Here is a 17,280-nt window from a genome sequence, read left to right as displayed (position 1 = left end):
CAAATATGATCCCAAAAACTAATTGAAACTCTAATGAACAACTAAGATACGAGTAATGAACAACTAATTGAAACTCTAATGTGAGTTAATTTATTTTTGATATTACAGATCTGAGTCTGGTTTTAAAAAATCATAGACAAAATTAAGATGTGTCTCATGTGCACGACTTTGTTTTGAAGAAGTCATGATAGAAGTCGTAGAAGGGGAGTATGATTTCGTTAGGGATGACAACGGGGCGGGGCGGGGACGAGTTTCGCTATCCCATACCCATCCCCGCATAAAAAATTCATCCCCATCCCCATACCCAAACCCAACGGGTATCAAACTTTTTTCCCATCCCCATCCCCACCGGGTAACGGGTATAATCTCGTACCCATACCCGTACTCGTGTTCTAACTACTTCACTATTAATTTTTATAAAAGAAAAAAAAATTACGGTAAAGAAAACATAATATTATGAAATATTCAATATTAGGAGGATTTTCTTTGATGCCAAATACCTTAAAATAAATTATAATTGTTTACATTTTATATTAGAATACCAAATAAAATTTCATGTGAACCAAAACATTTATTAAATTTGCAAACTACAACATTGATGAACTTAGTTGATAAAATTAAAAAATATTTCAAAAAAATATAAAAGGAAAACAAATATTCAAATTAAAATATATTTTAAATGTTTGTTTACTTCAATTTTTTAAATTCTAATGAATCTCTTTTTTATACACTAATAAAAGTTATAATATATCACTTGATCAAAATGACACAAAGAACAAATAATAAACATAATAATAAAAGGAAAAAAAATATTCAAATTAAAATATATTTTAAATGTTTGTTTACTTCAATTTTTTAAATTATAATAAATCTCTTTTTTATACACTAATAAAAGTTATAATACATCACTTGATCAAAATGACACAAAGAACAAATAATAAACATAATAATAAAATTTTGACATAGATTTTGTATCTTTTGAACTTCAATATATGTTGGATAGTGACAAAAAAATATTCATAGCAATTACATTAAATTTTTATATTGTAGTAAATAAAAGTTATTTATACAATTAAAGTGAAAAAAATTACAGTATGATTAATAGTGAGTTATAAAATAACAAATAATTAGATAGAATATATCGAAATATTATTCTACATGATGAAAATAAACAATAAATAAAAATATTAAAAAACTAACAAATGTGTGTTTTAGAAATAATTTGAGAGACTATCGAAAGAAATCGCACAAAGGAAATCAAATGTATAATTAAGGTATGATAAAATAAAAAATACATTAGAGAACTAATTATTAAATTACGTTTGAAGTGGTTAAAATTAAATAGAAATATCATTAGTGACCAAAAAATTTGTCATTAAATTACAAATAAATTAGTAATTAAATTGGTCATTAAATCAATTATCGATTCGATCATTGAATCAGTCACTAATTTAGTCATTGATTCAGACAATAAATCAACTACTACCACCAATGATGAAAAATAGTGACTGATATGGGTTACTGACTAAATCAGTCACCATTTCATGTTTTTCTTGTAGTGAATTATCATATACTATTCCTAAATATCATTATATATATATATATATATATATATATATATATATATATATATATAATTTTAACCACTTCAAACAGAATTGAAAGTGAAAAAATTACATTATGATTAACAATGAGTTATAAAATAAAAAATAATTAGATAGAATATATCGAAATATTATTCTACATGATAAAAATAAAAACAATAAATAAAAATATTAAAAAACTAACAAATGTGTGTTTTAGAAATAATTTGAGAGACTATCGAAAAAAATCACACAAAGGAAATCAAATGTATAACTAAGGTATGATAAGATGAAAAATATCTTAGAGAACTAAGAAAACTTTTCAAATATCAACATATATACTTAATGGTTGAAAAATAACGAAAATTATTTCAATGAAACAAAAGAGTTCTTCAAATTAAACAAAAATTAATAATAATAATAATAATAATAATAAGTAAAGAATTTTTTTATATTATCTTAAATTGAGAGTATAAACATTCTCATGTGAAAGGAAAATTTATAATAAATAAAAATATTAAAAAATAATATAAATATTCAAATGTGAGGCATAATATTTTTTTTTATTAACATACATCATTTTAACATAATTACATAAAGGTTATGATAAGATAAAAAATATATTGGAGATGAGAATGAGTTTCATGACAAATGAAATAATTAAAAGAAAAAAAAATAGAAAATATATATATATATATATATATATATATATATATATATATATATATATATATATATATATATATATATATAGGAGTTACTTAATTAATTGTGAATATTTTAATAATTTAAACGAGAATGGAGATATGGCGGGGACGGGTATTATGGCGGGTATATGTACATCCCCATACCCATCCCCATACCCAACTGAAAAAGTCGGGGATTCCCCATACCCATACCCATACCCAGTCAATGCGGGGATTCCCCATCAAAACGGGGACGGGTTCGGGCAATACCCACGGGGACGGGTTTATTTGTCATCTCTAGATTTCGTTAATACAATTGAAGTCATGATCGAAAAAGGCGATTTCATTAAACATTAAGTTTAATGAAATAGGGATTAAGCAAAGTCATCAAAGAATTGACAATTTATGTTAAAGAATTTGTTCTATTGAAATCGTAAATGTTAAAATGTTAAATACACTAAAGTAGTATATGTCATTAGTGATTTTTGTGTAAATGTTAAAATGTTAAATACATTGAAGTTGTATTTACCATTAGCAACTTCAATGTAAAGCTTTAAGAGAGAAATCGTTTACCAAATTGAGGTAAAATATACAAGCTTGTTCCAATATTTCTGTATCAGACATTATTCTGTTCATTGTTTGAGATAATTATATTCAAAAGTAGAGAAACCTTTTTGACGATATACACACATACAGATCAAACAAGTTTATCATGCATATGCGATATCAACAACAAAATGTGTTGCTTAATCTATTGGATTCACTTAATGAGTTGCTTAATATATGTACAGTCTCAAGCCTTAATTACAACCGATTATACATCTAACTATACATTATATTTACATGGGTTAAATATGTTTTTGATCCCTCACGTTTCAGTGAATTTTAAAATTAGTCCCTCTTTGAAACTTTATATCAATTTAGTCCTTCATCTTTATAAATATGTAGATTTAGTCTTTCTTACCAATTTTTGTTAAGTTTATTTGACATTTTAAACGCATTTTATTATAATATTTGAGTTAACATTGAAACGAAAATGTGTCAAACGGCGTAAACAATTCAAATACTATCATAAAATGTGCTTGAAACGTTAGATAAACTTAACAAAATTTGGTTAAAATGACTAAATTCACGTATTTTTAAAGATGAATGACTAAATTGGTATAAGATTTCGAAGAGGGACTAATTTCAAATTTTACTGACTTAAAGGATAAAAAACATATTTAACCCTATTTACACTGAAGTTGTCAATGATAAATTCGATATTTAACATCTTAACATTTAGACAAAAGTTACCATTGTATGACTTCAATGGAACACATATTTTACCAAAAATCGCAATCTCTTTGACAACTTTATTTAATCCTCGTTTAATTAAACTTAATCTTTACTAAAATTGTTTTTCTCAGCAACCACTACTTCAACAAAATATATATATATATATATATATATATATATATATATATATATATATATATTTCCACTTTTTTTTCAAATTATGGTGAAGGATTATATTTATAGCTAAAATCCATAATGAATAATACAAAATTTACATTAAAAAAATTAACCGTATAAAGTACAAATTTTTGGTAAGAAAATTATATTAATAACTTTTTAAATTGCTCCTATTTTGATGTATATTTTAAAGTATTAACAATAAAAACTGAAATATAATTGTATAAAAAATATTAAAAATCTTGTAATGAATATTTATAGTTAGGGTTCAACGTTTATAGAAAAAAAAAAATCAAACGAACATAAAAACAAATGCTTATCATGACTTCATGGATTACTAGACTTTCATCCTTAGATATTGTCAAAGAATAACATCAAGAAGAAGAGGAGAGTATGCTGATATTAGAGAAAAGATGAGATACCTATTGTAGATGGAGGAGTTGATGTAGACCGAGCTCCAATAAAAAATTTTTAGTTACTTAAATTAAAAATTATTGATGAATCTGTAATCATAGAGAGGTTGAAAATGAAGAAAATAAATCAAGCTCACACATTATTATTCCAAACAAATCCATTTCCATTTATTATTACGTACAAAACACATATCCATATATCACTATGTACAAAAGCATTACTTATATATATATATATATATATATATATATATATATATATATATATATATATATATATATATATATATATATATATATATATATATATATATATATATATATATATATAACTTTATAAAAATAGTTTTAACTTCTTGAGAAATGAAAAGAAAAAAATGTTAAACAAAATACTTCTTATTACATCTGGACGCTTTGAAAAATATCGCAAAAAAACAAAACAAAAAAAACTCCAAAGGAAGGTCGCATATCAAATAAGAGACTAAAAATTTATAATATCATTTCTGTTTTACTTAATTCCTTCCCAAATATAGTCAGTAATTAAATCAAGCTGCAAAAGTTGAAAACTTTGATCGGATAAAAAATGATTGATTGGACCAAAACTTATCTTATGAGAAAGCTATGTAACTTTATTGGAAAGCATAATGGCAGCTACACTAGTAAAGCTAATTGTAGGCACCACACAAAATTGCACAGAATTGTAAGCACCATTCAATTAGAGTCACAAGTGATCTTTACTGACAATTCCTTCTTGAGTGGGTTATCTAAAAATTAATATTATAATATTTTGTAAAGCCTATAAAAGGCTAATCTTGTACCAAGAGTTATGTATCAATTTTAGTTTGAAACATATTGAGTAAAAACTAGGGATGGCAACGGGGCGGGGCGGGTACGGGTATCATGATCCCATCCCCATCCCCATAATAAAAATTCATCCCCATCCCCATCCCCAAACCCAACGGGTATACAACTTTTGACCCATCCCCATCCCCACTGGGTAACGGGTATTTTCTTATACCCATACCCATACCCATTTTTTTATTGTTCCATATATCAATTAAATATTTTTTATAAAAAAAATTTAAAAATCACACCAACGGAATCATGATACTATCAAAATATTCAATATTAAAATAACATACTCTTTTTGATTTTCATGATGTCAAATATTAAGAAAAATATTATAATAGTATAAATCTCAAATTAAAGTATCAAATAACAACTAAATGAAATTCAAATAATTATATAAAAGCTAAAAAATTACACATTACTAAAATTTTATAATAACCAAAATATTTATTAATTTTACAAATGATCAGTGGTTTCATTTGCATTCGATCCCACCTACACATAGAAAAAAAATGAAAAATTAGATATGATATAATAATTGAAATTGAAAATTTTAATTACTAGAATATAATGTACCTTCTTCATCAGATTCATTTTCACTCATGAGAACATCTTTTCCTTTTAATTTTTTAACACCTACAAACACCAAATGTAGAATATTAGATGAGAACTCACAAAAAATACTAACAAAAAATATTAATAAATTTGAGTAGATGGATTCAATGGAGATTGACTGTCATTATTGGAACTTTGAAAGGGAGTTGGTTGTTGTGAACACTGTGGTGGACTTGGTACCTGCAAATCTTGATCTCCTGTGCTCATTTTCTCTAGAAACTAACATAGTAACAAAAAAAAATCAAACAAAGTAAAAAGGTTAATTTCTTTTTTAACAAAATATAAAAGGAAAACCAATAATCAAGTTTAAAAATATTTCAAATATTTTTTATACTATTAAAAATTTATATTATACCACTTAAACGAAATAGCACAAATAACAAAATTAAATTAATAATAATTCAAATTTAAACATAGATTCTTCATCTTTTGATCTTGAATTAAATTAAGGATTTATGCAATTGAGCACTTAAAATTGAGAATTAAACATTATCATGAAACAAAAAATAAATAATAAATAAAATTATCATAAAGGAGTAAAGATAATTAAATGTGTGACCCAAATTTGAGAATATCCATTTGAACATAATATAACGAAAAAAAAAATGTATAATTAAGATTATGATAAAAGGAAAAGTACCTTGAAGATCTGCTTAAACCTTAAAGAACAAGCCAAACAATTAAAAGAGAGTAAAAAAGTGTATAACCAAAGTAACAAAAAGAAGAGCTACAAAATAAGAGTCAAACATTTTCATGAAAATAAATAAATAAATAAAGATAATCAAATGTGTAACCTAAAAATTATTTCATAGAATGAAATTGAGGAACACCTATTTGAACATAACCATGTACAGAGAGTAAAAATTATGTAATAAGAAGAAGAAAAATTACCTTCAAAATTAAATCTTGAAAAACAAACCAGACAATTGAGAGAGTAAACAAAGTGTATAACAAAAAATAAAGAGAATGAGAAATATGTTATATATATATATATATATATTATATTATATTATATTATATTATATATTATATTACTATGTATATATATATTATATGTGTGGATATCTTATGTTTATACATATATATAATTATTTATATATATTATATTATATTATATATTATATTATTATTACTATGTATATATATTATATGTGTGGATATCTTATGTTTATATATATATATATATATATATATATATATTTTATAGATATATATTTATTTTAAGTATATATTATATTATATTATATAATAATATAAATATAATAATATATATTATATTATTATGTATATATATTATATGTATATGCGTAGATATTTTATGCTTTTATATATATATATATATATTTCTTTTAAATTTTTATAAATTTGTTTATAAAAGATCTCACTAGTTAAATGATTAATTTGTTTTATACATATATATTATATATATTATATTATATTATTATGTATATATATTATATGTATATTATATTATATTATATTATATTACATGTATATGTGTAAATATATATATATATATATATATATATATATATATATAAAAGTATATTTTATTTATATGTATATATACTATATTATATTATATTATATTATATTATATTATATTTTATGTGTAAATATATTATTTATTTATATATATTTTTTAGATTATTTAATAAATTATAAATAGTTTAGTAATTTAAGCAGGGACGGGTATTTGGGCGGGTATATATATATCCCCATCCCCATCCCCATCCCCAGTTGAAAATTTTGGGTATTACCCATACCCATACCCATACCCAGTCAAAGCGGGGATTCCCCGTCAAAACGGGGACGGGTTCGGGTGATACCCACGGGCACGGGTTTATTTGCCATCTCTAGTAGAAACACTCTCTTCCTCTCTTGTTTTTGTTGTACGTGTATGAGTGTTATTCGATAAAATTATGTCCCACTGATATCAAATTGGTATCAGAGCTGGTTAGATCCAGCATTGGTTTTGTGAGTTTGTGAAAGAGTTAGTGAAAATTTTACAAAAAATATTGAGGGTGTGAGGAACAAGAGAGTTCTCACTTTATCAAAAATTTTAGAGTCTATTTGAGAAAGAAAGATGGCCACAAACTATAATATTGTTTGGTCCGGTCCCAAATTAGATGGGAAACTAGATTACAATTATTGGGCATTGTTGATGTCCACCCGTTTGAAAGCTCACAATATTTGGAGCTTTATTGAACCAGGCATACAACAAGGAGCTGATGATGCAACTCAAAGGAAGGACCAGTTGGTGCTATCACAAATTCACCAAGGTGTAGATTATTCAATTTTTGGCAAAATAGGAAATGCCAAAACAGCCAAAGAAGCGTGGGACATTTTGAAGCTGTCATACAAAGGAGTAGAGAAAGCTCAGAAATCCAAATTGCAATCCATGCGTCGAGAATATGAAAGATATGAGATGTCCAGTTCAGAAACCGTGGAACAATATTTTTCACAGGTAACAAATCTTGTCAATAAGATGAAGGTGTATGGAGAAGACATCCCTGAAAGCAAGGTGGTAGAGAAAATTCTACGCACAATGCCGATGAAATTTGATCATGTGGTGACTACAATAATTGAGTCCCACGACACAAACATCATGATGGTTGCAGAATTGCAAGGTAGCATTGAAAGCCATGTGAGCAAAATTTTGGAGAAAACTGAAAAAGCAAATGAAGAAGCCTTGAAAAGTTAGGTGAATTTTACCAACATAGTAGAATCTAGCCGAAGTAAAGACGGTAGAGGTCGTGAAGATGGTAATATAAATTTCAGAGGTAGAGGTCGTGGCAGCTTCAGAGGAAGAGGTCGTTGTAGTTTCAATCAACAATGGAGAGACAACAATTTCAGGCCATCTAATCAAGGAAGAGGTGGACACAATGACAGATCTACCAACCATGGAAGAGGAAGAGGCAACTTCACCTACCAGGAGAGGACAAATTTCAATTGCTATCACTGTGGAAAGTTCGGGCATAAAGCTACAGATTGTAGATTCAAACAACATGCAAATATAGCAGAACATCAATATCAGCATACTGGTGAAAGTTTTGATAATCCACAAACCTTACTTCTCATAGCAAACAATTTTTTAGGCGATGGAGATATTTGGTACCTAGATATTGGCTGCAGCAACCACATGTGTGGGAAAAAGGAGTTATTTTCCTCACTAGATGGATGAAACGGTAAAATCTACCATGAAATTCGGAAATAACTCAAACATTCCGATTTTGGGAAAAGGTCGAGTTGCAATCAGATTGAAGGACGGTTCTCAAAATTTCATCTCTGATGTTTTCTATACTCCTGGTCTTCATCATAACCTATTGAGCATGGGACAATTATCAGAGAAAGGCTACAACATGCAGATTCATGATGGCTATTGTACGTTGATTAACAAAAATAGGAGATTCATTGCCAAGGTAAAAATGACTCCTAATCGCCTATTCCCTTTGAAAGTTCAACATGATAAAATTCCTTGCTTGAGTTCCATTATACAAAATGATGATTGGCTGTGGCACATGCGCTTTGGACATTACCACTTTTCTGGATTAAACTTTTTCTCTAAAAAGGAGTATGTATCTGGTTTGCCTGTTATAAACATTCCTGAAGGTATACGTGAGACTTGTGAATTTGGAAAGAAACACAGAGAATCTTTTCCAACTGGAAAATCCTGGAGAGCAAGAAAGCCATTGGAGATTGTGCATTCAGATTTATGCATGGTTGAGATACCAACACATGGCGGTAGTAAGTATTTCATTACTTTTATTGATGACTTTAGCAGAAAAGCTTGGGTGTATTTATTGAAACAGAAATCAGAAGCTTGTGATGCCTTTAAGTCATTTAAGGCATTTGTGGAGAAACAAAGTGGCTGCAAAATTAAAGCATTGAAGACATATAGAGGCCAAGAATACCTTGCCTGTGCAGATTTCTTTGACCACCATGGAATTCAACATCAAATGACAACAAGATACACTCCTCAACAAAATGGAGTAGCAGAAAGGAAGAACAAAACAATTATGGATATGGTGAGATGCATGCTAAAGGCGAAACAAATGCCTAGAGAATTCTGGGCAGAAGCAGTTTCTACTACTGTGTATATTTTGAACAGGTGTCCAACAAAGAGTGTTTGTGATAAAACACCAGAAGAAGCTTGGAGTGGAAGGAAACCTTCAATCCGGTATCTTAGAGTTTTTGGGTGTACAGCATATGCCCATGTACCAGATCAAATCAGGAAAAAGCTTGATGACAAAGGAGAGAAGTGCATCTTCATTGGGTACAACACTAAATCAAAGGCGTACAAGCTTTACAATCCAGTGACAAAGAAGGTAATTATCAGCAGAGATGTGACATTTGATGAAGAAGGAATGTGGGATTGGTCTTCCAAAGAACAAAAGGAGCATGCAGTAAATCCAGAAAATTATGAAGAGGAGAATAGACATGTAGATCCAACACCTGATGAGCCGGAAACATCAAGCAGACCACAGAGGCAACGGAGACTACCACTCAGATTGGAGGATTATGTTGTGGGTAATGACAATGACCCATCTGATGAAGAAATTATCAATTTTGCCTTATTTGCAGACTGTGAGCCTGTAACATTTGAAGAAGCTTCAAATAATCAACATTGGAGAAAAGCAATGGATGAAGAAATTCATGCCATCAAGAGGAATCAAACATCGGAGCTGACAGACTTACCAGCATACAAAAGGCCAATTGGAGTAAAATGGGTGTACAAAACTAAGTACAAGTCCAGTGGAGAAATTGATCGTTTCAAAGCAAGGTTGGTAGCAAAAGGGTACAAACAAAAGCTAGGTATTGATTATTTTGAGGTATTTGCTCCTGTAGCGAGATTAGATACAATTCGTATGCTTATCTCACTATCAGCTCAAAATAATTGGAAAAATCATCAAATGGATGTTAAATTTGCCTTTTTGAATGGCACTTTGGAAGAAGAAGTATATGTTGAGCAGCCTGTAGGATATGAAGTTGAAGGAAAAGAAGATAAAGTCTACATATTGAAGAAGGCATTGTATGGCTTGAAGCAGGCACCCATGGCATGGTATAAGAAGATTGATTCTTACTTTGTGCATAATGGTTTTCAGAGATGCCCGTTTGAACATGCTTTGTATATCAAATCAGTTGACTCTGACAATATTCTTATTGTGTGCCTCTATGTTGATGATCTAATTTTTACTAGCAATAATCCAAAGATGATTGCAGAATTCAGGAAGGCCATGGTTAAATGTTTTGAGATGACAGATTTGGGCCTAATGTCATATTTTCTTGGCATTGAGGTCATTCAGCAAGATGATGGAATTTTTATATCTCAAAAGAAGTATGCTGCTGACATTTAAAAAAAATTCAAGATGAAGAATTCAAAGCCAATCTCAACACCTGTTGAAGAGAAGTTGAAGCTGAAAAAGTATAATGATGAAAAAAGAATTGATTCAACATATTACAAGAGCTTGATTGGAAGCCTCAGATATTTAACTGTTACTAGACCAAATATAGTCTTTGGAGTAGGATTGCTAAGCAGATTCATGGAAGAGCCACATGCATGTCATTTACAAGGAGCAAAGAGAATTCTCAGATATATCAAAGGTACTCTAGCTGAGGGAATTTTTTATGCTAACACTAAAGTTGTGAAGCTTGTTGGATATACAAATAGTGATTGGGCAGGAGATGTTGAAACAAGAAAAAGCACGTTAGGGTATACATTTCATCTAGGAATAGGAGCAGTATCGTGGTCCTCAAAGAAACAACCTGTTGTCGCTCTTTCAACAGCCGAAGCAGAATACATGGCAGTAGCTAGTTGTGCAATCCAGACAGTATTGTTAAAAAGAATGCTTGAAGTGATGCATCATAAGCAAGATACTCCCACAGTGATATTTTGTGATAACAAGTCAGCAATTGCATTATGCAAAAATCTAGTATTTCATGGACGATCCAAGCACATAGATATTCGGCTTCATAAAATCCGAGAACTGGTAGCTGAGAAAGAAGTAGCAATCGAATATTGTCCAACTAAAGAACAAGCTGCAGATATTTTTACAAAGCCACTGAAAGCTGAGTTATTTTATAAGTTAAAAAGAATGCTTGGAATGATACAAGCTTGATTTAAGGGAGGCAATGTCAGTAATTAAATCAAGCTGCAGAAGTTGAAAACTTTGACCGGATAGAAAATGATTGATTGGACCAAAACTTACCTTATGAGAAAGCTATGTAACTTTATTGGAAAGCATAACGGCAGCTACACTGGTAAAGCTAATTGTAGGCACCGCATAAAATTGCACAAAATTGTAAGCACCATTCAATTAGAGTCACAAGTTGAAAGGATCTTTACTGACAATTCCTTCTTGAGTGGGTTATCTAAAAATTAATATTATTGTACCGTCCAGGGAATGGCCGACCTCAACGTGCTAATCAGGATTCCGACTTGATAAATATTTATCATAAAACAACGAGTTTTAGTCATAGGCCGAGGTCACGAGCATTTGGGCCGAGGTGGCCGAGGTGACGAGCACTTGGACCGAGGTGACGAGCACTTGGGCCGAGGTGACCGAGGTAACGAGCACTTGGACCGAGGTGACGAGCAAATATCACTGGATTTTAAGAATAACCACCCACATGCGAGATTTTAGGAGAGAATAGTGGAGAAGTGGGTAGGTTGGTTAGCTAAAGATCTGACATTAAAATAGCAGTAAAAGGATTAAAGGACCCTATATATACATAAGGGATTAAGGAAAAAGGGGGGTGAACTCAGGAGTGAGAGAGAGAGAGAGAGAATTATTGTTCTGGTTTGGCCATCATTCCTAGACCGAAACAATTATAATGTTTTGTAAAGCCTATAAAAGGTTAATCTTGTACCAAGAGTTATGTATCAATTTTAGTTTGAAACATATTGAGTAGAAACACTCTCTTCCTCTCTTGTTTCTATTGTATGTGTATGAGTGTTATTCGATAAAATTATGTCCCACTGATATCATTATTTACAACATTGACATCATTTATCATCTACCAGAACGTAAACCACCCTTACTCTTTGAGCTAGCCTCCCAATCACTCACAAATTTTCCAGCAGACCCACTAGTTGCATGGTTAGATATGATATGAGGGAAGTGTTTGAATCATGCTAGGGATCGTCAATATGTCTGGCTTTGAAAGTAAGTCACATGCCAATCAATGTCTTCAAAACATTTTTTGTCATGAACCGAAAACCTTTTAAGTAAAGTCCAATGTTGTGAATTTGGACTTCTTATATATCTTAATATAAATATCCTTAAACATTATTGAAATTTTATTATAATCGATTATTGATAAATACAAAGATAATATAATTAATAAAAAATAATTAATTACTATGAGGTTACCTAGAAAATAGCTAGTTTATATTGAAATTGGGCAGTATAGGTAAGAATCTACCTCAATTACATATAAATAAATTAGAAATCATCATACCCAATCAATTTTACCATGCAACCCTTCCAATTGTGATTTGCACAATTTTGCCTTCACCAAGGTATCTTCAGTCTCACATGAAATGATATCACATGAAATGATATAGAATTATGATACAAGAAATATGAATGACAAAAGTAGGCAAACCCATAGATATTTACAAGTAAAATTCATCATAGGACAAAATTTATTGTACAAAAATTACTAGTTTAGATTTATACACTAAATTCAAATATTACCCATAAAAATCAAAATATAACTAGATAAACAACATTCAAATTTCATTTTAGATGAATGAGTTAATGTGACAGAGCTCCTATAAGATATTTTTTAATTATTTAAAATTAAAAATAATTTATGGATTTGTTACGAAAGATTGAAAAAGAAGAAAATAAGTCAAGCTCACATGAAATCATTCTAAATAAATGTTTATTACCGCGTACAAAACACAAATTCGTATATTACTATATTACTGCGTACAAAAACACTTATAACAAGTTCGGTATATTAAATATTGTTTTCTGAATATGCACTCTTCGAGATGTGACTTGCACAGTCTCATCTGAAATCATATAGAATTCCTCATCCTGACTTGGTTTTTCAAATTGATTGCGCCAATCCTTAAAATATTGAATTAATTCTCTTTTCCTGTCATAGAAAGTTTGTATTGTGTTCTAACATTTTGTCTTAGAAGCATATTTTCATTAGTCAACCTGAAGGTTTCTCAAATAACTAGGTCAGTCTCTCACATGCTCTCTCTCTCTCTCTCTCTCTATATATATATATATATATATATATATATATATATATATATATATATATAATTCTTGTGCAAGAATATAAAATTCAGGATGAATTCTTATATCATCCAGCAAATCAATAAGTCTCTGTTCGTTTGCGCGGTTTGTACTTTTACCACATATTAGAGACGATGGATTTAAAAATAAGTTGCGTTCCCATTCAGTGATTTGCGCAGAAAAGAGAAGATGGATTCATGAAATTTTTACCAAAATCCATCTTCTCAACAATAGAAAGATTTGAATAGATTTTAACGATTTTACTTTCATACCCTTTATATATATATAATTATTAATCATAATATACTATAAATAATTTGTTTTCTATTATTATTTTATTATATATAATAATAATTAAACATATTTATAAATAATTAACAATACATATTATAATTAATAATATATATATATATATATATATATATATATTAATATCATATTTATTAATATATATATATATATATAATTATATATAGATATATATAATAATTAAAATTTTATTAAAATTTTATATAATTTTAATATTTTTTTAATTCGTATTAATTAATTATAATTATTTTTATAACATCAAATTACAAAATCATTCTCTTTTTTTACACAAGGGTATTATGGTAACTTAATAAATATATCTATTTTAACATATAATTTTATCTATCACATCAATCAAATCTTTCACTAACTTTCATAAAAATTATCTCCAAATCCACTCACTTTACCTTCTAAATCCACTCAAAAAAACACAAATATCCATCCACCTAAATCTACACAAATCCATCTTCACACTCTCCCCCATATCCATCTACACAAAGGAACACACCCTAAAGTGTCTATATCCTCAAACGAAAAAATACAAAATTTATTGTACAAAAATTTAATCGTACAAACTTTAATCATACAAAGTACGGATTTATAAGAGGAAGATTATATGAATTATTTTTTAAATTGCTGCTATTTTGATGTATACGTTAAGAATTTCTAGTTTAGACGTATTTATATATATTGATCTATATATATATATATATATATATATATATATATATATATTTTTTTTTTTTTTTTCTTTTTTTGACATTTGTATAATCTTCACTGTATTTTTATGTCGACATTAAGAAACCTTCTTTCTAGACATTGACATTCAAAAATAACTTTTTGGATGAGATCTTGATTAAATGGTTGAAGGATATTTTTGAAATTTGAAAAGTGTTTGGGGGTAAAATTAAATACTGGAAGTGTGGACCACCCACCTCTGCTGCGACGACCATGGCAGAACGCGAAACTTCTCACACTAGAACGTGACCACCATGGTAGTCACCTCCGTGACAGAGAACGAAGCCATCGTGAGGTACTCCCACCTGGGACGCCACACCAACGCAAGCCACCACGATTTAGCCTGATTTTGCGAGATAGCTGCTGATTCTGGTTTCCGAGGATTCCAAGGCATTTTACCACTCAGCTTGAACTTGAAGAAAAAAGGAGAAATGAATGCTGCTGCTAAAGAATTGAATCAAAATATAAATGAGTTTAAGAAAGAAATAAAAATTATAGCGAGTCACCAAACTTAAAGTACTAAAATTTAGAACAATTATATGAGTGATTGATCTCGAGTTGCAATCAGGCATGATCGTGGAACAAATCATGCAATGGTTAAACCATTACAAACCATGCAAAAGTAACAACATTATAGCATGAATTTAAACCAGAAAACAGCCAAGTAATTACCGAAGTGCTTGAGCAATGAAATTGCTAACAACACGCCCATCGCCAATATTCATGCGTGGTCCATATGTGTTAAAGATTCTTGCAATGCGTATTTCTATTTTCAAAAGATAAAAGCACCTCGAGGAGTTAAAAGAAAAAGGAAAAACTTACTGCATATGCCTTAGACAAAATGAGAAGCTACTGTGAGGAAAAGAAGACACGAAAATTACCAATGCCATGCTGTCTATGGTAATCAAACATCAAAGTTTCAGCCACCCGTTTCCCCTCATCATAACAACTACGGACTCCTGAAACGCCATGACAGAGGCGTCGAAGGTGGCCATACCCACGTTGCCCTCGCTGTTGGCCTTCTCGAGCAGGTTCTTGTGAGGCTTGTCGGGGAGGGTTCCGAAATCGGAGAGGGAGAAGAGGAAGGGGTAGTGCACGCCCTCGACGCTTTTGGCGACGACGGGTGAGCCTGAGGAGAGGCGGAGCAGTCGAAGGGGAGGCTGCTTTTAAGGAGAAGAAGGTGCTGCTGGCGATGAGGGTAGATGTGGTGAAGGATCGTCAAAACTGATGATTTTTCTCGTCAAAACGCATGCTATTAAATAAATACGACCGAAATGGATTTTGAAATCAGTTTCTGAAAACTATGAAGGGGATTTCAGTATCCGTGGTATACCAAATTTAGAGATGTTAAAATGGGTTTCAACCCGTGAGCCAATGCGGCTCACCACGGGTTCGAGCCGGATTGGGTTGAGAAAAATTCAATTTTTTCAAAAGTGGGTTGAACTCAACCCGGCTCACTTAACTCACGGGTTAAACGGGTTCGAGCGTGGGTTGAACTCAACCCGGCTCACTTAACCCACGGGTTAAACGGGTTCGAGCCGGGTTGAAGGTGGGTTGGCCCACTTAACCCACCAACATTTTTTTACAATTTTTTTTTTTTATTTTTTTTAAATTTTCTTTTAATTTTTTTTAAATTATTTACTACTCCAATTATATTTGTTCACAATTTCATATTTTTAAATGCTAGAATGTTGCTTAATTATATTTGAATTATTTGAATGTTTAATTAATTTGATTGTCAAGTTATATATATGTTGATACTTTAATCTTTAACTATAATCTTTATAGTAAATTACTCAAGTAACCGTCTTATAAACAATTTTTTCTAAATTAGTATGAAAAAAATGTATAGTTTTTTTATTTATATTTTGTTGAATAGCATGACAGAAAATTTGTAATATTAGTCATGCTTTCTTAGACTAATGGATACTTTCTTGGAAATAATTCTTCATATATTGGTGGTGAGCATGATCAAAGCATTGGTTCTTGATTTTACTATGATTGTCATCACATGGGTTACTTAAAAATTTATTTAAATATTTGAATAATAAAATAAATAAATAAATAATTTTTTTAGGTGGGTTGGTGAGCCAACCCACTTAACCCACCAACCCGTGGTGGGTTGAGCCGGGTTACAAAATTTCTGGCTCACCAAAAAGTGAGCCGGGTTGGGTTCACTCATTTTGAACCCGGCTCGTGGTGAGTCAACCCGTGTGAGCCGGGTTGGCTCACTTTGACATGTCTAACCAAATTTAAAAGAAAATTAAAATGGATATTAAGATCCGTTTTATAATATAAATTTTTGAAGCGAATTTTAACCTCTGTTTCATATATTTATTTTAAAATATTTGTTAAAAAATATTAATATACTATT

General features: G+C 29.8%; 1 long non-coding RNA gene across 4 annotated transcripts; it reads right to left on the bottom strand.

Moving 5' to 3' along the window:
* Positions 1-5,301: 5,301 nt before the first annotated feature.
* On the bottom strand, positions 5,302-16,216 carry LOC146888862 (uncharacterized). Of its 4 annotated transcripts, XR_014987452.1 has the most exons (6): positions 15,788-16,214; positions 15,579-15,672; positions 15,104-15,350; positions 5,782-5,820; positions 5,563-5,622; positions 5,302-5,481 (listed from the first exon to the last, which is right to left on the bottom strand). It is a non-coding gene; the product is annotated as an uncharacterized LOC146888862 (long non-coding RNA). The 4 variants fall into 4 exon arrangements; XR_014987086.1 differs by having other exon boundaries at positions 5,563-5,820; positions 15,788-16,216; XR_014986693.1 differs by lacking the exons at positions 5,302-5,481; positions 5,563-5,622; positions 5,782-5,820 and having other exon boundaries at positions 14,446-15,350; positions 15,788-16,203.
* Positions 16,217-17,280: the final 1,064 nt, after the last annotated feature.

Source organism: Vigna unguiculata, chromosome 1 (assembly GCF_037176805.1).
Source record: "Vigna unguiculata cultivar grain cowpea cultivar isolate G323 ecotype 2 chromosome 1, ASM3717680v1, whole genome shotgun sequence".
Taxonomy (NCBI): domain Eukaryota; kingdom Viridiplantae; phylum Streptophyta; class Magnoliopsida; order Fabales; family Fabaceae; genus Vigna; species Vigna unguiculata.
This window is presented reverse-complemented; position numbering and strand designations above follow the sequence as displayed.